A 21,297-nucleotide genomic window follows, 5' to 3' on the forward strand; every position below is an offset into this window, starting at 1 on the left:
AATGAAGAAAAGAATAAATCTCCTCTGGATAAAGTGACTTTCTATGTTTTGGAGGGTTTTTTTCCCAATTTTCTTTCATTTTTTCCATTTTCAAGGGCAAAACTGGCAGAAAGATGAAATGTTTTGAAGTTTTGCATAGCCTATGCACCTCTCTCTTGTAAAAGAGAAAAAATTATTGAAGTTATGCACTTTTAAACTCAGTGAACTCTGATTTGCTTATTTCAGCAGCTATCACCACTGACAGACATTTCCAGACATCACTCTGCTCTTCTGGTACACATATCACTTAAAGGTCAAGTTTTAACAGGGCTCTTGTGCATGTATTTTAAACAAGAGAAAGAGTCTGTTAGTTGAGACTATACACAGGCATGCATGGTTGTCTGGCCTTGAAGATGGAGTTAATGATTGCTTTATTGAAAGGGACATAAACCATACTTTTAATTTTACTGAATATGTGGGCTTTAAGAATGTACTTAAGTGCCTTTCCTGTTGCTTTCAGAACTGAAGCCGTTGAAAATTAATGATGTTGACTTAGGTACCCAGGCAAAAAAAAGAGAAAAGCTTATTGACCTGTCACTTGTGAAGTTGGTAGATGAAAAATACCAGGCTGTTTTGGTTAGATTGCAATCCAAGAGGAAGTACTAAATCTCTCTTAATAAAAGTAATATGCATGAAAAATGGATTGCTGCCTATTTTGACTGATTGGGAAAAATATGTTAAGGTGAACCTGGTTATGGTCTTATATAATACTGACTGAATGCCAGTGAGGTAATGTACAGGGAAAAAAAGGCAAAAAAAATGCTTGACTAACCTCCAAATCTTCATTACAATGCATAATTTCCATTTCCAGAGAAACATTTCTCGGGATATATTTGTGTGGATCAAGAAAGTTATTGCTCTGGTACTGCCCTTAGGTAGCACATGCAGTAGTGTCTTATTTCCTCCAGGGACAGCTTGAACAATTGCTGTGCTAGTGCCTTTCTCCTTCAAAGATAGAAATTTGCATTGGATTCACATAAGGTTGCATCCTGAATGCAAATATGATCATAATTAATACAAGGAAGGGACAGGCATAGTACTGCATTATTATGGCTATACTGTAAAATCCATTATGTTTATAGAAGCTCCTGACAGAAATAGCTTGCCTTCTTAAACAGCACTAATGAAAAAGAGGACAAAAAGTCATTGATAAACTGCCACCAGCCCTATGTCCTTGCAATATATTAGCCCAAAATAGCACATTGACGATGTATGAATCTATGGAATTATGATGGAGAAACACGAAGGGTACAAAAGCATGCCTTTCCAAGGGCATTTCCATTATGCAACCCACAACAGTGAGTCAATAGACTTAATATGTCACTGTCTGATAATTAAAAGGGGAGGGTTACTAAGGGCTTTTTACTTTATTTATTTATCAAGGTATCAATGGGAAATTAGCATAATAAGAATGCTGATATCCAGAATTGCTTATCTTTCATCAGAGTTTCTCAATAGCCAGTGAAAAGTTTCAGTTTTCTCTGGCAGGCACAGTGGTGAGTCTCTCAGCTGCTGTTCAAGTCAGTGGCAAAATTCCCACAGATACTGGAATGTGATTTCTTGGAATAATATTGAAGTTGATGTTGTTACCTGTGTCTCTTTTCACCTAAAGACAAATTACATTATCTCTGGGCCAGGAATCTTGGTGCTTATCCAGAAGATGCTGCCAGTCACCACCCTAAATCTTGCCCAGTGATCTCAAGAAGAGACAGCCTGTCCATGTTCACTGCTGGTACCACAGTGCCCCATAGCTCCTGTTGGCATTGACCTCACCTACACTAGGGATGCTTCCCTAGTGCCCACAGATCCTTGCGAGCCCCAAGCTTAATTCTGTATGATTAGGATAGCTCCATGGCCCCTTCAGGCACAGAGCTGCTCTCGGTGGCCCAGTCTGCCTTAGTGACTTTGCACTGTGCATGATCATGAGGTCCTGAAAGGAGCTTAAATGAGCTCGGTTTTGCTGTGGCCACAGCCAACCCCATGCAGTAAATGAAGAATGAACAGATTGTGGAGGCACTGCTATCAGCTGAATGGCAGGCTGTGGTGGCAGACTGACGTGGGGTTTTGGCAGGAGAGAGCTGTATGAGTAAGAAATTAATTGCTGGCTCTAGCAGATGCCATGTGCTTCATTAATAAGAGTTAATACTAGTAACACTAATTAAAGTAATATTAATCTCTCAGATCTAGTTTTGCATTAATTTATTAAATTTAAAAATTAAATTAATTTTGGTTTAAAATAAAATTTTACAGAAGCTGGTGAGGCTTTTTGCAACTAATTTGAGGCATTCTGTAAGACCAAGGACTCACAGCAGCAGCTTCAAGAGCACATTTGATTTAATGCTTTCTAAGTATTATTTGCTTTCCCTCTGGCAGATATAATTAGTGTCTCCCTAGCACCCTCAGAGTCTGATTTGCCTTAATTTAACATAAAATCATGAATCAATTATTTTTTAGCTGTGTCACATATCTATAATTCTGATCAAGAACAAGCTACATTAAATGAGCCTGCACTTGTAGGTAAATGCTGAGGCAGACTTTGCTTGTGATTTTCATCTTTTTGTGTTTTGATTTTCTTTTTTTTTAACAGAAGGCTCATATTGGCTCATCTTGATGTTTGGACAGTATTCCAGTGGAATTTAACTGGACTAGCTGCATAACTCAAGTGGACAATTTTTGGTCCAGTCTGATCCATGTGTACACTCAACATGAAGAAAAAAGTTTCATTGTTTCAGTATGTGCCTGAACTTATAGTTTCTGGGAATCGAACTCTCCATCCTTTTCTGTTTTTTTTCAGTTCCCTGTCTTCTCAACCCTGCCTGTTCTGATTAAACATTATTTGCTCTCCTAGTCCTCTGGACTGGCCTTTTTCAGTATTTTTCATTTCTTGTTTTTTAAATATCCTTTGTGTGCTATAAGACATTCTAGGTAATCTGGTGACAAGACAAGTGAGTGTCTTTCAGCAGGAATAAAAGTACATAGCTATTCCCTGGCACACAATACAGACAGCTTTCTGAGGGTTTTGTTAGTGATGTTCACAAGGCAATGAGAAGCAATCAAGCCAGACTGGCAATCTAAAACTCAGTAGAATAGGGACCCAAGACTGACTTATGCAAAATGCAAGCTGAAACACAAAGGGGGAATGCTATTTACACGGACAAGAGCTGATTCAAGAGACCCCCAAATTACCCCTTTTCAGAGACAGTGAAATTGTCTCCTTAGTACGATGGTGCCTAAAGTGTTTATATTTTTTGAAGCCACAGTTAGAATTAAATAGTAGCTTTTCTCTGCTCTGTCTGCAGCTCATTTTCAATTCAGTATTTCATTTTACCTTGTTATATCTTACCAAACCAAGTTAAGTATTTTAATACTTACTGAATTGTAATGTATCTCACACCATTCCACAAAGCATTTCAAGTTTAAGATGAGTTGATTATATTGTGGCAAAAGCCATTATTGTAGGAAGCTCTCCGGTAGACCACCACCAGTCATGGATAGCATTTGTGCATGGTATTTCCAAAAAAGAGATTGTGTCTGTGTCCCTGCATTAAATAGGCATTGTAATCTGTGGATGTTTGCAGGATGGCAGAAGGACTGAAAATGGAACACTGACTTCAAAAAGTGGGTTTAGGGAGTAGTCTTGTGAATCTTGGCATTTGCTGGAGCAGATGGAGAGTCAAGGAATGACAGTAGAGAAGCTACTTGAGACAGGGAAGGCACCTGGAGAAAACACCACATTCTTGGCACAAGACCAAGGAAAGTCATGAACAACCAGCTCTTGTAGGGCACAGGTTTCAAAACATTCACTTCCTTGATTCTAAAGAGACTTGGTTCATCTGGTTTCCCACACCAAAGCAAAGGCAACCTGGCAAAGTGAAAGGGGCATGGAAGGAATGGAAGTTGGATCTGTTGATTTCGTAGAGACCAGAAGAAATGAAGGATAATTTTGCAGAGAATCGGCGTAAGAGCTCAGCAGGATTAAGCATTCGGGCCCGCAGGGTATGAGATCTCTACTACAGCAATGCACAGATGCTCTCCCTGTCACTCAGGCTGGAAAAGTCAGACAGCAGGCCTGGCATATGCACAAACGCCTGTGCTCAGTTTATTTAAATATAGACTTAGAGGCCTTTGTGTACTGATGGCTGCAAACTTGTTCTGTGCTACCACTTGTTCTGTGTTTTGGAGAGGAAGAAGGAATGGATCTTGTCAAGATCCCAGCATTCCCAGGTCTGGCTCTGCCCTGGGGGGCCCTGCAGATGGCCCTTGTCATCTGTGAGGGGACAAACCAGCTTCCCAGCACACCTGACACCGGCTCTGCCTGTCTGCCTGGATGCTGAGTCCTTGATGGGGCTCACTTTGCTTCCTCTGCTGGGAGACACTGCAGCTCTTTTAAACCAAGAGGCTGCCTGTACAGCAGGCTGTAGGCAGGATTTATCTCCTTTTTACCTCTCCAGTTGGTCTTAAATAGAGGGGTCACTATGCTCTACACTCCTGTGCATACAGGTGTGCTTGAAAATGTGTTCATACATTTAGTAGACTAAAAGCACAATACATCAGTCATTCCTGCTGGTCTACGTTTAAGGCACTGAGTGAAAGGAAAATATGTGTTAATGGCATAGTGCGTGGGAAAAAAAGTAGGATGTGATGACTAAAATACTATTTTCTTAAGGAAAGAAGCTACCCTATGAAATACTTCACAATCCAGAGGAGCTTCACATATCTCAGTTTATCCCTCATCTCTCAAAATATTGTACATTTAAATCATCTGCTTAAGATATGTGTGATTCAGCTTGTGCTTGAACTCATTCTTCACCTTGTCAGTTGCAATATGGACAGATTCCAGAGAAATAAATATATTCCACTGTGGATATTCAAAAAATAATGCAAATTATTAATGCTGAATTTGACATAGGATATAATTTCCAGTAAAAATTCCATATATAAGATTAAGCAAAGAGAAAGCACATTCTCTCTCTCTCTGTATGCATATATGTATTTTGTCAGAGACTGTTTCCTGAATGGATGAGTCTTTTCTGATGGATTTCATAAACAAATTTTATTTTTTATATGAAATTATGTATTACAAACCTGTTCCAAAGTGACAGATAGGTTCTTTTTTTTTTTTTTTCCCTTATAAAATCTGATTTCAATCATCCCCCTTGTGATTAAACTTTCAAAACAGGACTTTATAGAGCCCTGAAAAAACTTCCTCAGTCGAGATTTACAGAACAAGACATTGCCTGTGTTCTGTTGCCAATACAATAAACTTCCACATGGTCAGAAATCATGTAATTTTATTGAGAATGTAGTAGCATCCACATGCTTTAATGGGCATCTACCAGATCTTAATGGCAATGTTTATAAACTGAATGTAGTTTAGAGAATATAATTATTACAAAATACACACACACATGTATGTAAAGGGCTATGTACAATAATATTGCAAAACCAGAACTTTTTTATCTCATTGCAACAGTGAGTTGTGGCTTCTTTTCATGGCTGGTGAAAAATGCAAGCAGGAGTATGAATCATATTAGGAGACTGAGAAACAGAAGCACTGTGAAACTGAGATTCTTTTTCAGGCCACTCTCTCATTAATGGAAGATCTGTGGATGGTACTTGTTTAAAAGCTTACATAAAACACCTGTGGGTCAAAACATGCCCTGTATTACAAGCCCAAATCAGCTGGACTTTATTTTGCTCTATAGAATCTTTGTATATTTTTCAACTGATTTGAGGCCTCATGGTCAGAAAATACAGAGTTATTATATAACATAAATGAAATCAAAATTAAGTCTGAGATACCAAGTTTACCTTTACATCATTCCCTCTCCTGCTACAGGCTTGAGAAATATTGTATACAATGACAGGGAGTCTTCCCTAACCAAGTTCCCCCTTGGGTGGGTGATTCCTCAGAAAGCTATTTATAGAAATATGATTTGTGGCAGAACATTAGCTCCGGATACTACAATTTATACTTCTTAGCAAATAATCTGAGAAAATCCATTATTCTGTTAGCTGTATTCTAGCAGTATAACTAGATGCACATCCTTGTGTGATAATAAAAATGCACATTAATATTGAATTGTCAGCAGTATGCAAAAAGGTTACCTACATCATGAAAGAGAAAAAAGGTCATATTTCATTTGCACAAGTGTATTTTAATTCATCTGATTAATTTGTATATCCTGTTGTTTCTGGCAATAATGAAGACTGAATTGTGCCAAACATATACTATGAATCTGATAGAGAGAGCTTTGGCAGCTTTGCATTCAATGATTCACAGCAACATGCTAAACCCTAACAACTGTTCCTTCTGCGATGCTGTAGTGCAAACAAGAAAGATAAATTGGAATTTAACTGGGCTGGATAAATGAGTCTATTACCAAGGGTTTAGTTCACTGTCATTCTGAGATGACAGTTAGATAAAAGATCTGTACTTTACTTGGTATTACAAATAAGTCATCATTCCAGAATTTTTCAAACAGACATCACTTTGGAATTATTAATTTACTTATTCCCATTATCTTGATATGTCTGGGCAACATTCTACTGGCTGCATTATCAGCAGAAACACAAACGAGCAAGTTGCCTTTAGGAGTCTAGTGCAAGGTCACAGAGAGCCATAAATCCACCCTTACAGTTTCTGTGCTTGTGTCACTTACCTTCCTCAGTTCCTTTCTTTGTGTGCCTGGAAGGGTTGTCCAGGTAGAATTCACATGCTACAATTGACAAATCACATAAGGATGGCTTTGTAAAATGGGTGCCACTGTGCCATCACCATCATGATATGTAGCAAAGATATTTGGAAAATGCTTCTTATTCCACTCATTTCCAACATGTCAGCAACTGCTAAGCAGTTTGTCTATGACCAGTCATGAAGGGTCCATGCTTTGTAGGAATTGCCTATGACAGGTTTATATGCAATCAGGGATTAAAAGAAATGTCTGAATTTCTCCTCTGGAGGGAGCCTAAATCCCGAGTCACAGCTTCACAGCTTTGTTTGATTTTTTTCTTTAGTGAAACAGAGACCAATCTCTCCAATGAGTTATCCAATTACCAGAACAGTTTCCGGAATAAAAAAAAAAAAAATCTACTCTTAAACTGATTTGAGGCAGTGTTGGGTGACAGATATATATCAGCTGTTTGATGTTCAAGACAGCTATCAATATACCCATCTCTCCATACCATGGACATTCACAGACCCAAAGTCATGACCAAAGCTGATGTGTGAGTAAATACTTTTGACAGGTCCAAAAAATTGCATTGCAGATCAGGAAAATATATGCTAATAGAGGAAGTTCTTCAGATGGAAGCCATTACCACTAAATGCAGTCATAAAACATGTAGGTTTCCTTCAAGCAATCATTGTAAAATATCTGAGCAGATATCACTATAAATAAGCTCTCATAATTTCTATGGCTTTGTACAAGTCTTTTAGAAGTCTTGGATGGTCATTTTAATAATTGCTATAGAAAATTTTCCAAAAGAGAATTACAATTTTAACTACTCAATCCCCCAACATATTATGCATTATCTTTTACAATGTTTTCCAGGAATGCTCTTTACAACCTTTCACCCTGAGCTGTCTTTCTGGACCCCAACAGGTAGCCAGGCCAATATCTCAGTTGCAGGCACCGTGGCTGACCCTTAAACCTGTGCATCATTCTACAGCTGTAATAGAAAGCAGACTTGAAATGTATCTCCAATGTGCTCTCCTGACTCACTATAAACAAATCAATCACCTCCTTGCCTTTCCCCTGAAATTACAGTCACCCCTGAAAGCAAAGGAATCTGCATACATTAGATCTTTTTTGGAGCTTAGCTTTATTACCCTGACAAGAACATACCATTTCTGGCTGTCACTTATTGCACATTCAGCTGTAGATGGGTTTCCTAAAGGTCAAGTTATCTCATCTGAAAGAATATCAGTGTGGATTGAAAAGCATGTAAGAGTGTAGCTGGCGTAGCTCTCCAGTGAGACAGCAAGGCTGACTGAAGCAGAATTCAGAGGTCATTTTCTTATGGTGTCAAAAATATGCCAAATCAGAAACCTGCAAAGCAGTGACATGGTGTAAGTCATTAATCTTTACAGAATGCTAGGAATTGGAATTAGGTGTGGGATCATGTGCCAGGTTCAGAAGGGCATTACAATAATTAGTATTCAGCAGAAACCATGAATAGTACCTTCTCTCATCTTTCTTTGTGAATATCTATAACGGGACATATGCTCAAGTGTACCTGAAAAAAAAACTCTGCAGCAAGCATGCTTCTTCAGTGCTCTATATTCCCCAAATCTCTGCCTTTCCTTGCTTTTTGCAGAACTGCAAGGATATAGGGAAATCAATCCAAGTTCTTACACAAGAACATACAGAAGCTGAATACACATATTCGGCTGTGGTTAGCCAAAAGGAGGGTTTTTAAAAAATCTTCAGCAAGTGCTGCCTGCAGGGCAGCATACTAGTGGCACTAGAAAGAGCAGCGTGTCGTTCTTAAAAGTTGCTTGATACTTGAGCTTGGTTTCACTGACTTCACGCATGAAAAGTAAACAAAATCTCTGTATACCACTGCTACCTTTGTGATCTGGTAGGTATCCTTGGAGATTGGGATGTACTGACCAAAGAATCATTTAAGGCCCAGAGACAATCAGAGTTCAGCTCTATTCTATGCACAAGCTCTAGGTGAAGTTTGCCTACTTGATACATTTGCTCAACATCACAGATAATTCTGATCATGCAACTCCCATCAGTGGAAACTGATGAGAGTGGTCTTGGTGAAGTGGGAGTGGAAAAGCCATGCTGAAGAAGAAAGGTGCACAAAAAATTTTGTGCTTTTTGGTTCCCTCTAATGCTTTTTGATGTTGTTCTGAAAATTTCAGAGAACAGTCAGTATAAAGCATAATTACATTATTTCTATACATAATTGTGTACAACATATTTTCACCCTAACATATTTTTTCTTGTGTTTTTTATTCCATGCAGTGATTTAAAAAATGTAGAACAAATAGGAAATGCTTGTTTCTTACTTTCTTTTTTTCCAGGAGTTCAGCAGTGATTCAGTAGTGGATTAGAAAACAAAAAAAGGGAAAATTATGTGTCTTGAGCAAGGGATAATGAGTTGTCACTGTCTGTGGTTCAACAGCAGTTGTACTAGAAAGCAAACCCTAAGATTGTTATAACCCAGGAGAAGCTGCTTGGAAAGCGCAATACAGTGATATTTGAAATAACATTGTATTTTAAGAAAAGAGTAAAACTGAAGTAATTATTACTGTGTTACTACAAGAAAATGTAGGGATGTTGGATCATACAGAACACAAACTCTCATTTTATCAGAGGTGATGTAGAAACCTTATCCAGAGGAAAAGCTTTCTGAGTAGCAGCTGGTGTCTAGACTGCCTCTCCCCTCACAGATTTTCCTGCTGAAATGCTGGAACCTTATTGATGGAATTGCTCCTAAACCTGATTTAATTCAGAGAAATGAAAAGGGAATGTTGGCAAGTTTAGTGTTGTACAGATGAATATGACCCAGAGGTCAGTAGGCCTGAAGCTAAGCATGCATTAACATACTTTTTTCTGAACTAAAGCTGATAAATCCACCAAAAAATGGTTAATTTCCAACATTTGGATATATTTACTGCATTGATAGACCTAAGATAGTGTTCATAATTTAAATATCTGATAGCTACCAGGCCTGATGATGTTCTGCAACTTTCTATTTGCAAACGAGAAGAGAATATGATTCTATTTGTGAAGCATTTATGCAATAGCTGGTTTAATACAGATTTAATGTGAAGCTGCCTGAAGAACTTTGCCATTTGTTATTCATCATTCTTTAGCTTAAAATACGGGAATAAGAACCATACCTTATAAATTCAGTTATCTGTCAGATGCATGGAGCAGTCAATTAATCATGTTAAAACACTCATTAAAAAGGATTGAGTTCTTAACTCTGTGAAGATCCAATTTGAATAAGCAAATCTTTAATGCAGTTTTGAAGGGATATGCCTTGTTTTCATGTTTTATATATTTCTGAAAGGCATTTCTGCTCTGTGAATGTAAAGCTTCTTTCTTTCCCCACTCAGAATAAACATTGCTGCACAAGTGCAGAGACAATCAAGTCATCTGTAGAGTATCAGAAAAAATTGCCCCTATCCTTCAGGGTAATCCATCAGGGTATTTGGTCTATGGAATTGACTGTCCAAATGGCCAAGGGCTGCCTGGAAGGTACTGAGTACTTCAATGCCCATTGAAGCATATGGGCCTCAGTCTCCATTACCTTAATGCTGTTAGATTTGAATGCATCTTTAAAGTGAGGAGAGCTGCTCTCTTTAAAGTATCTTTAAAGAAATCTTGTACACTATGTGAAGATGGAGTATTTATCACCCTTTAAAGTTGGCTTCCCTGCCATTTTCTTTTTCTGATTGTCACTTCATCCTGGAAATAAGTTAATGCAGTTCCACATAGAGATGATTTTATAGATTTAGAAATCTATAAAGAAAATTGCAGAAGGGCCAGGAGCTTCAAAGATCAGTAGAATCACAGCAGTGCTCCACAGCGTGCTACAGCAGCAGGTGCCGTCACACGCAATTCAATTTCTTTGGAAAGATGATGGAAGACAGGTTTCATCACATGCATGGCATTTTACTTCTCAAATGCAAATATGGATCTCCATAATTTACAGCTTAGGTTTCTTTTAAAGTCTATTTTTTATTCTCTCTCTCTGCACAGTTGTGCAGATATGCTGCTTGGCTAATTGCAAGAGGGGAGCTTTTTTTGGAAGAGGGATCTAGATTATGCTGTGAGGCTTGCCATAACTTGACACACTGTGATCATTTCACCAATTTCCATTTCCAGCTGCCACATGGAGAATTATGTTCTCCACATACATAAAAAGTCAGAAATTTTGCATTGGGGTTGTCTGTTTTCACTCACAGCAACGATGGGCAAATTTGTTCAGACACACCTGGAAGTGTTTATTGCAAAAAAAGCAGTCAGCAGTCAGCTCTGCATATGGCTAGTTGGAAGGTAGAATTTCACCTGGTCCTTCTACTAGAATTGCTTGGGGACACCTCATAAATCAGAGGTAAGACAAGAGCTATATGTCTTGGATGGATCCAACGTGTTTTAGCCATAGGCTGGGACTAGAAATCTGAAGGAAATAGCACAAAGTTCTCTCAGAAGAAAAAAGATGATGATCTCAGAAAATTAAGTCATTAGAAACATAATACAAAATCTGTTCTTGTGACTTTTTCCAAGGGATTTCTTAGAACAAAGCGTTTTGAAAGCACTAAAACAGAGAATTATATTGTAAATAAATGGGAAGAATTGTCTTCTAAGAAACAGAGAATTGCTTCCTTGGCTTTCTTTGTAGCCTAGAACAAATTATCTGGGGCTTCATTTTCTTTTGGTAAAGCTGTTCCTCTCCTACAGTCAAAATAATCTATCTTCCTGGATATAAGTATTGAGAGGAGGTTTAATGTGTATCTCTTCACTGATATCTTCACTGCTATCACTTAAATCCACCTTTTCTGTAGGATCATGTACCCTCCTGATATGAGTCTTTTGTTCAAAAAGGAGGATGCTATTCATGGAACATACAACTCTCAGAAATAGCACTGTGGAGTAAAAGCTGACCTTGAAAACCCAAGGACATTTGCAGCTTCCAGTAATGAGACAATACATGACAGATGAAGGGAGTATCTGAGAACATGGCAGGATGGTGGAGGATGGTTCATTTGCTGTCTCTGTGGAGCATTTGTTGAGGTCAGCAGCTCAGTTCAGTTCTGGGGAAGAGGGAGGTGTGAAGGAATTCAGAAGCCTGTTGGCACTTACTGTGCCTGAAGAGAAGCCATTTTCTATTTGCCAGGGGCTGGAGTCCAGCTGAAAATAAAATTGCTGATAAAAGGAAGCATTAAATTACCTTCCTAGACCATCCACTTGCTGGTGCAGCATTGTTCTCAAAAAATAGACCAATTTCTGCACTTTGCCATGGCATAATTTTGGAGCTCGGGTGATTTTGCTTTTCAAGGAATTTCCTGTAGGAAAAAACTTCCAACCTTCTGACACAGCCAAATTTACTCTGACTATTATATAAGTTTTTAGACTTATTCACTCAGTGTACTGCTGTTTTGGCTGCTGATAGCATGTGGTATCCATAGACACAGACACAATGACCCCAGGCACTGAACAGCTGTGGAGCTGAGCAGCCAGCAGCCAGCCCCTGGCTAACCCTTCCCTACAGCACACAGGTCAGTCCAACAGCGAGAGGACATGGAGCCTTCCCTCACCTGCTGCCCTTATTCTTCCCTCGAGGGCCATCATCAATACAGACCTGATGCACTGTGATCTGAGCAGCAGCAAAGGAATTTGCCTTCTACATTTTCCCCTTTCGGGCACAGTTTTTGCCTTAGTAATTCAGCTACGTCATATGCTGTCCTATTACTGATTTCAGCTGCAGCCATGGAGAGGCAGGGAAACCCCTTTCATTGATGTTGCAGGAGTATAGCTTCAGGATGCCTGGGAGGGCAACCAGGGTGCTTCGGTGTGTCTGAGAAAACCTTGAAGGATTAAGCCGTGTGGTGTCTCTGTGCATGGTGTGGGGATTGAATCTATATGATCTTTAAGGTCCCTTCCAACCCAAACCATACTATGATTCTATGATTCTATGATTCTATGATTCTGTGATTAGAGTGTCAGACAGGGCTCCTGTCGAGGACCCTGAATCCCTGCTCTCTGCTGCCTTTGTGTCCCAGACCTCAAAGCAACAGCTGAGTAAAACCCAACATCTAACATCTCTCCCATGGAGCTGAGAAAGCTTAACACTTCTTTGGGATACATGGTGGTCTGCAATGCAGTAGAGACACATGAATTCATGTATTTCTGAAAAGATTAAGCTGGCTGTGATTGTATATCACTTTTCAACTATATTTTAAGGGGGGGCTGATGACTTTCCATGTCCATGTCTCTGACAGGCAGACCCCAATGGGGTCTGAACTGGTCCAGGAGGAACACACACAAGTTCAGCTGTCATTGTACTCCATATCCTATTACCATGTCCAGCATTATCTGCTGTCTGCCTTCCCCTTCACCTCATGTATTCAAGGAGATAACTTGGCACTGCAGGAATAAATATAGCACACAACTCTCCTGCCAGGGTGCTTACTTCATTATTCAAAGGAAAAAAAAAATAATCCTCATAGTTTTTCTCCTTGTAGTTTTCCTGAAAGGCACTTTTTTATTCCTGCTGGAGGCCCTGTATGTGTAGTCAGACATAGCATGTATTGTCTAAACCACTCTTTGAGCTCTCTGTAAGTAACCCTTTCAGCAGCATTACTTATTTTGGAAGAAGAAACAAATGATAACAGAAGGACTGAGATCTGAATTTTCAGACATTTTAAAAACAACTTTTGCAGTTCTTGTATTGGATTATATATCAGTGAGCTACTATATGCTGGGTTAACAGTTGAACTTTATAATCTTAAAAGCATTTTCCAGAAGAAACAATTTTTTGATTCTAAGAATGGTACATTGTCCTTCCATACATGCTTAGATCAGAAGAGAGTCACTTGGTCTTGGACTGAGTCAGCCAAAAGTGAATTTTGGAAGCAATGAGATTTTGCAGTCAGGCAACAACCTCAGTTATTGGTAGGTGTTTTTGTTTCCTGTCAGAACACATCTAGGCAAGCTGCAGAAGGGGTGATCCTTGCCTGCGAGTTCTGATGTCTCTGATCACCATTCCCTGCATGTCAGGGCCACATGGCCACTATGGGATGCAATGGGCTCTGTACACTTGGAGCCCATCCCCCCCATTCCTACCCTCAGGGGAGCAAGCATAAAAGGCCCTTCTTAAACCTGGAGGCTGGCTTTGCTGCTGTGCGCTGCTGTGGGTGTACATCACAAGGAAAACCTTTGCAAGAGCAGTTTATTTGGAATATTTCAAATTTTAATAGAGTTTAAATGGACACTGCATCTCAGTCATGTGATCTCCTTTTTGTTTCTTTATTTAGAAAAAGTAAGCCTGAATTATTTATTTTGGTTTTTTGTTTTAAATAATTTGTATTCTAGTTTCCCACCAGAAACACAGACACAGTCTACTCTCTTTTCCCCAGAGGACTCTATGGATAACCAAAAGCCACAAGTTTTTATCATCAGAAGAACAAAAGCAGTGCAAAGTGCAAAGTGAGAAAGAAGACATAGATTTCTAGCCAGGTTACTTAAAACCCTTTCCGTTGTCTGTTTTTAACTCTTAATTAATTTGAGTACCTGCTACACACTCAAGTCTTGAGAAAACACCACAAACAAGTTCCTCAGTCCCTTAGCAAGACATTAAAAATGTGAAGAAGGCAGCAGATTATGTCTCAGAAACAAGAAATGAACAGTGAGCAGAAATCTTTAGAGCAAAAAAGGAAAATCAATTTTTGCACTTCCTCATGCAAAAGCAAGCGGAAAGAAGACGTGTCTTCATGTGTCTATCCAACGTTGAATGATATGAAATAAGACATTGAAGGCCAGGAAGTTTTCTAAACAAATCTTAATAGGTAATAGATCTTGAATTTTAACAAAATAATTATGGTTAACATTACTGCTCAGGAGGAATGGAAGGTGCTTCTTCTGCAAAAGATACTGTAGTATATTCCAAGTGGTAATACCAACTTCCAAAGGATCACCTCATAGAAAAATACTAAGTAAGAAACAGGTTCTTGCAAAACTGAGTAGTATGAATTCTCTTGCCAGATGTGGTTAAAGTGTAATTTATGATCAGTGGCCTGCATATCATAGCTTTAATAGCTGCACTCTCTTTCAAATAATAAGTAATAGGGTCACCTTTCTTTCTCCTGTACTGAAAGGGGCTGTCTCTGTTTGGATGGCTGATTCCTGAGCCAAACCCAGGGAATTTTCTTGATGCTAATGGAAGAGGGCAGAGGATAGCATGTGAATCCAATTTTGAGGATAATGAGTCTGCTTTCCACTTTCCAGAGCTGGCAGGCTGTTTTCAGATAGAGCTGTAACAGCACATTTTCCTCATCCCCTGCCCTTTCCAGAGGTCGTTTGACCTGGGATACACTTGTCAAATGCAGATTGCCAGAGAGCTGAGACATATCCATGGTGTCTGAAAAGGTATCAGGTGGATTTTCCTCTCACAGTGGATAATATTACCAGAATTGTTTGGGACTCCAGACAGAAAAGCACATGACTGTAAGAAGAGTCAGAGCAGAAGGCTGGATCTGAAATGACTGTGGGTCGTATCAGGAAAATTGTGGGAGGAAGTTGCAGAAATACTTTGAAGCTCAAATACTTATTCCTTTTCTCTCTCTCTGTGAAGTTTTTATATCAGGAATTTAGAGGACATTCTCCAGCAAAACTAAGAATCAAGGGTGTTTTCTGCACAAATGGATGCAACTCGTATTCCAATAGCCTTTGCTTCTCTCTGTGGTCCCTTTGGTCAGGTTAAAAATTCAGAATAAATGATCTGAGGATGGAGATACAGCTGCTAGGACCTGTAACTTGGCCTCACATGAACACATGGCTTCTGGAGTAAACTGCTGCTAAATTACAGACAGGATAGAAGAGAAAAAAAAAAAAACCAAAAACAAAAACTAAAAAACAACAACTAAAGAAGATTAAGTATAGCTCTAGTCTTATTCCTGTTCCACAGATAGTTTCAGAGAATGTTTATCATGTGCATTTTTGAGGTAAATTCTGCATTCATATTTAGCTTGTTGCCAGTTCATATTCTGTCACAACATAGTCTCCCATGTGGAAATCATGTCCTATTTTAATGCAATTTATAGTATCTCTCTGAGATTAATCTATCAAACTGCCAGGTTTGTATGGATGAAACTACTGTACTAGAATAACTTAAAAGAAATCCTAGAAATTCACATAACAAGTTCTTGACACATAATTGGCTCTGTGAATTACTTATCCTAAATATCCCAGCATATGCTTGTGCTAAATTATCATCTATACCTTTTATTCAGTTATAACTGAGGTGCTAAAATGTTTATCAGAGCCTGCTGGTGAAAGAAAATATTGAGGCTTGGAAACATTTATCAGCAGAGATGGTTAAAAAAATTGTTCAAAAATCCTGTGTTTTCAGGCTACTCCTTTTGAAAGTCAGGAAGCACTGACATCTCCCCCCTGGAGTACCAACTTAGATGCAAAAACTGTCAAAATGTCATAATGAAGAGGAAAACTAAGCACAGCGTTATGAAGAGAGCCCTTGCTAACCAGGATATAACCTCGTGATCACCTCTGCTGAGGACTGGATACACAAACCTTGGGCCAGTTCTGTGCTCTTGTTTCACGGGAGAGTTGTTTGTCTCCATGGGAGAGGTGGTCTCTGAGCTAGGAGTAGTTTCTAGACTTGCTTGCATTGGACTCAAGGATGAAGGAGACATCGAATATCTCTTTTCTTCGTGGTGTAATGCACAGTTCTCTGGAGAATTCTGCTGAGGTCAGCTCTTTGATAACCATGCCTGTGTAAATGGGTATCCTGGGGAGATGTCTGTGTCTGTGTTTTAATGAAGGACTGGAAATGTGTAGAGCTGAGAAGCACCTTCTTATTTGAAGTTCTTGTAAGTGTTGTTGAGCTCTTTCTGTGGCAGAACCAGGAGTGATAGTGGCAAAGCAGTTGGGATGAATTAGAAAGAATTTCAGTTAAAAAAAAAAAGAACATTTTAGAAAGAGTAGCTGAAATTAGGTGTCAAACAGAGAGCTCACCTCCTCTCGTGGTTCATAATTGTTCTCTAAAGGCAGTGCAAATTTTCCTTCTTTGCCTAACAATTATTATACTAAAACTGAGATAATATTGCAGTCATTCTTCTGAATCTCCCACCCAACTTCTTGTTTAATATCATAGGCAGGGTTTCTGCCAGTGTTTTCTCAAGAGAGTAGAACTATTTAATGAAACAATTAAATTTGAATTTGTCTGGTGGCCTGAAAGTCCTCAACAGTATTTCAGGCATATAAACACAGTGGGAAGAAAATTATTTTTGAGAAATAAGAATAGAGTCAAGTTGGGGATAAATATCTTAAATTGTAATCCCAGCCACAAATCCCATTTCAGGAGCAGAGAGCAGCCAGAAAAGGTCATGATCCAGTCTGACAAGGGATAGAATTGGCAGAACAAGCATGTTAAACACAGCCACTGAAAGAAAAAGAGATGCTGGTCTGAAGTGACAAAATCAGACAACAACTGATTTGGTAACACAAGCCTTAAAAGGTAGAATTCCCTCTTAGGGAGAAAAATTGCCAAGATGAAAAGTCCTGTGCTCAGTTACAGTGTAGTCAAATGGGTAGCAGTCACTTATAAACTCAAAAGCATATAAGAATTAAACACAATAATTTCTAACAGAAGTAAGTAAAAGCTTTTCATTCTGACTGATATAAAGAACTGCTTATAGATTTGAATGCTAGTAACATTATAACTGTTTTAAGATGAGGATCACTTCTGGACCCAGTGTCCCATTTACTATCACAGTAACACCAATGCAGAAAAGTTGTGTAACTTGAGATCTGGGCCTGATCACGGTGTAAGCCAAGCTTAGGGAAACTGCCAGCGCATCCCAACAATTGGATAACAAAGTACTGAAATGTGCCACATGTGGTCATGAGTGGCCACCTCAACCTATTTACTCTGGGTGCCCAGATACTGAAGGGGTCAAATCATGCCCAGAGAAGGCCAGCTTGGCCTGAGAGTGTTTTTCTGACTCAGAAAGGTGCTCAAGCAACATTACACATTTTTGCTTGTATTTGCTCCACTGACAGGAAACTTCTCAGTTCTTCATCACCTTCAGGGTTCTATGCTTCTCAGCATGGCACCACCAGCAAGCTAAATTTGGAGTTGAACTATTTTTGAACTCTAGTTTTTAGAAGACACTTCGAAAATGTCTAGCTAGTTTTTGTTTTGTCTTCTGCTTTTGAACAGAAAGTTTAATAGTATATACCAATGAGGTGACACATCTGTTCTCCTTTACACTGTGTCCTATGCCCGGTTTCCCTTGCTAGTAATACCTCGTTCTTATCACAAAAAATTCCCTACCAAGATTTATCCTTGCTCTGATTCAAAGGAGCACCGCATTTTCTGTTTTACATGGCCTGAATGACTTTGTTGACAACTGTTTTTCCTCATATAGGCTCAGTAGTCTAGTTGGCCTGTTCAATGGAAAAGTAAACCAGGTGCAAACAGAAATAAACATTTTCTCTTTTTTTGGCATATTTTAGGCTTTGCAAAGGAGAGTAAGGTAGGCTTGCACTCACTGCAGCTTCACTGATTTACTTCTGATGATCATCATCAGTGTGTGTGGATAGATGATGCTCCACTAAGAGCAGCTGTGAAAGTGTCTTTACAATACAGCCCCTATATAGGTGGGAAATGCAGTGAGAGAGACAAAATCTGGCTGGAGTTCTTTCTGTGAATTTATGAGAGGATTTTGTTTGCTTGGTTTGTTACATTTTGTTTGTTTGTTTCTTAACTGGTGAAACTTCTTTTTTTGAATGTAAATATTCCTACTAAAAACTCAGGAAATAATGGACAGGTTAGGATAGCAGAGTTTGGGAGGAGAAAAAACAAAATATAGTCTTGTCTAGTGGAAACAAGAGGCAGGGATGAGAAGCCCAGTGAGAGTGAAGAGCCATCAAAGATTTCCCAGATGGATCTATCAGGGACAGGCTGCATGTGTTTGTCCTTCTGTATCTGCTTTCCCAAACAGGAGGCAGAGCATCCCCGTCCAGACACCCCATGGATGTGTCCTGTGTATCACCTCTGAAGGGCAGTAGTACCCACAGATGGAGAGAGACATCCTTCTGTGCTTTCCTGGGAATGCTTGAGCAGATTGTGTTCTTCAGGGTGATTAGTTTTCATCCCAAATTGCAAACAACAGCTTTATGAGGTTACTCAAACAGTGGTTTATCCAGAGGAAATCTTGTGCAGCTTGTGACCTGATGGAATTGTGACTGACAAAAAGGGATTTTGAATGCTCACATATGGTGCTACCAAGTCTGGATTTTGCTGTCCAATGCAGTTTTATTTCAGTAGGAATAGCATTGAAAATGTTTGTTCATCACCACACATGAAGACAAGAGTCTTCTAGCTACTGCCTTCCATCTCATTACGCTTATTTAAGCATGGTGAGAAGATTTTTTAATTTATTTTGCTATATTTAGAAATAGATTTATGACAGTGGTGGTGGCTGGGCTAGGCCTGGCATGCAGCTAAGCCCCACATTGTTCACTCTTCCATCAGATGGGGGAGAGAATCAGAAGGGCAAAAGTGTAAAATATTGGTGGGTCAAGATCAAGACAGCTTAATTAGTGAAGAAAAGCTGCATGCACAAGCAAAGGGATTTGTTCTCTGCTTCCCACTGGCAAGAAGTAATGATTACTTGGGAAGGCAGGCAACATAACTTGAAACACCTGTGACTTCCTCCTCCTTTCCCCAAGATTTATTGCTAAGCCCAATGCTGTGATGTGGGATATCCCTTCAGTCAGTTCAGGTCAGCTGTCCTGGCTGAGTCCTGCCCCTGTCAGGGTGCTGGGTACCCAAAGAGCAATTGTTCTTATTATTGAAGACTGAGGCAAAGAAGACATGAAGTATCTCAGCCTTTTCCTCTCCCTTTTCACCACATTTTCCCCCTGCTTCTAATGAAGGTGGGAGATTCTCTTTAGCCCTCCTTTTGTTGCTAATGTATTTATAGAAACATTTTTTATTGTCTTTTACAACAGTAGCCAGATTAAGTTCTAGCTGGGCTTTGTCCTTTCTTATTTTCTCACTGCATAACCTCCCAGCATCCTTGTAGTCCTCCCAGGTTGCCTACAACTGCTTCCAAAGGACATAAATTGCCTTTTTATTCCTGCATTCCAGCTTCTTGTGAGGCTTTCCTTCCATCTGTTGCAGTGGTTCCTGCTATAGTGCTTCCATTAACATCCAACTCAAATCGTGGCTTATGATCATTTAAAAGTATGTTGAAGAGTAAATTTTCTAGATATTTCATGGCATAAAAATGTCTTGGCCCTGGGGGTACCACCAGCCCTGACCATTCCTGGTCACTCCGCTGGCTTTCCCCACCTTGCCCGTGGCTCAGAACCCACTTCAGCCCCTCTGGATCCTCCCTCCCAGCTCACAGGAAGGCTTTCTTCCCCACTTTCTTTTAGCTTTTGTTTCTTCTCTGTTTTCTAGGTCCAAACTGAGTTTCTTGCCCAAGCACAGATCTTAGACATGAACCTTTCTAAACAACCACAATCAGAAATATTTCACAGTGAAATTATGATGCGTTTGCACTCATGAATACATTGACTAAAAGGCCAAGTTTCAAGATGGGGAAAGAAATGAATGGAACGCTAAAGAGTAAGGAAAAGTTTGTATGCAGGAATATGGAACATAATTTACATGTCATTGTGAAAGTGATTGTTCTCATGGAATATGGTGTGTGGATATTAATAAAGGATGACCCCTAAGAAATAACTTACAGACAATTGCTTTCTCCAGTACCTTTTGATAAAATGGGCATTTTTGAACTTTTTTCTGTGTTCTAGACTGATTCTTGCTGCCTTATTTGGTAGAACATTTGCAACACATTAAAATATTCCTTCTGCTAGAGCCTGAGTGAATGCTTGCACTCAGCAAATTCCCATTAGCACTAACATTTTAAGTACTCAGCATTTTGTTGGTGCAGTGAGTTTTTTCTGTCATGCTATGTGTGTAGTTGTTCACACATGCTTTTTAAAATCACAGTGGGAAGGGTCAGGCTGTTTCAGGTCCAATCCCCAGTCAGATATGAGTGCTGCTATATTTTCTGATGGCTGACACCAGGAAGAAAAATGACCTCATTCATATTTTTAAGCAGCTACCTTAATATTGTTTAGTTGGAAGCACTTGACCTCCTAACATGGGTATCCAAGAGCAGGCTCAGGATTTAATTCCAAATTAATTTTTTCTTCCTCTTTCAGTACTGCTTACCAAAGTCCCTGGTTACTGTGATTATTATTGTAGACACTATATTTATGAACAAATGTCCAAAATTCCAAGCCACTATTTCAGGCAAAAAGATACCTTCCTTCTAGTGTTGTCAAGAAAGTCTAATACAGAATTGGCTCATAAACTACAGGCAAATGTACCTTCCCAACAGTTGTTTTTCAAATGAAAGTTTGGTGTATTGACAGGGAAGTTGAAGGAGGTTCTTGCACTGCTACATGCAAAAATAGCTTTCTGTCTCAGCCAAAGCTTAAGCAAACATCATATTTTAGAGGAATCTGGAAAATA

The 21,297-nt window shown here is 39.3% G+C and overlaps 1 long non-coding RNA gene across 1 annotated transcript in view; it reads left to right on the top strand.

Annotated features, from left to right (window-relative positions):
• LOC146768795 (uncharacterized) overlaps positions 1-21,297 on the top strand; it is a 182,867-nt gene that overhangs the window by 105,840 nt on the left and 55,730 nt on the right. The window lies entirely within an intron of this gene.

The sequence above is a fragment of the Lonchura striata genome, chromosome 1 (assembly GCF_050655825.1).
Source record: "Lonchura striata isolate lonStrDom1 chromosome 1, ASM5065582v1, whole genome shotgun sequence".
In the NCBI taxonomy this organism is placed as follows: domain Eukaryota; kingdom Metazoa; phylum Chordata; class Aves; order Passeriformes; family Estrildidae; genus Lonchura; species Lonchura striata.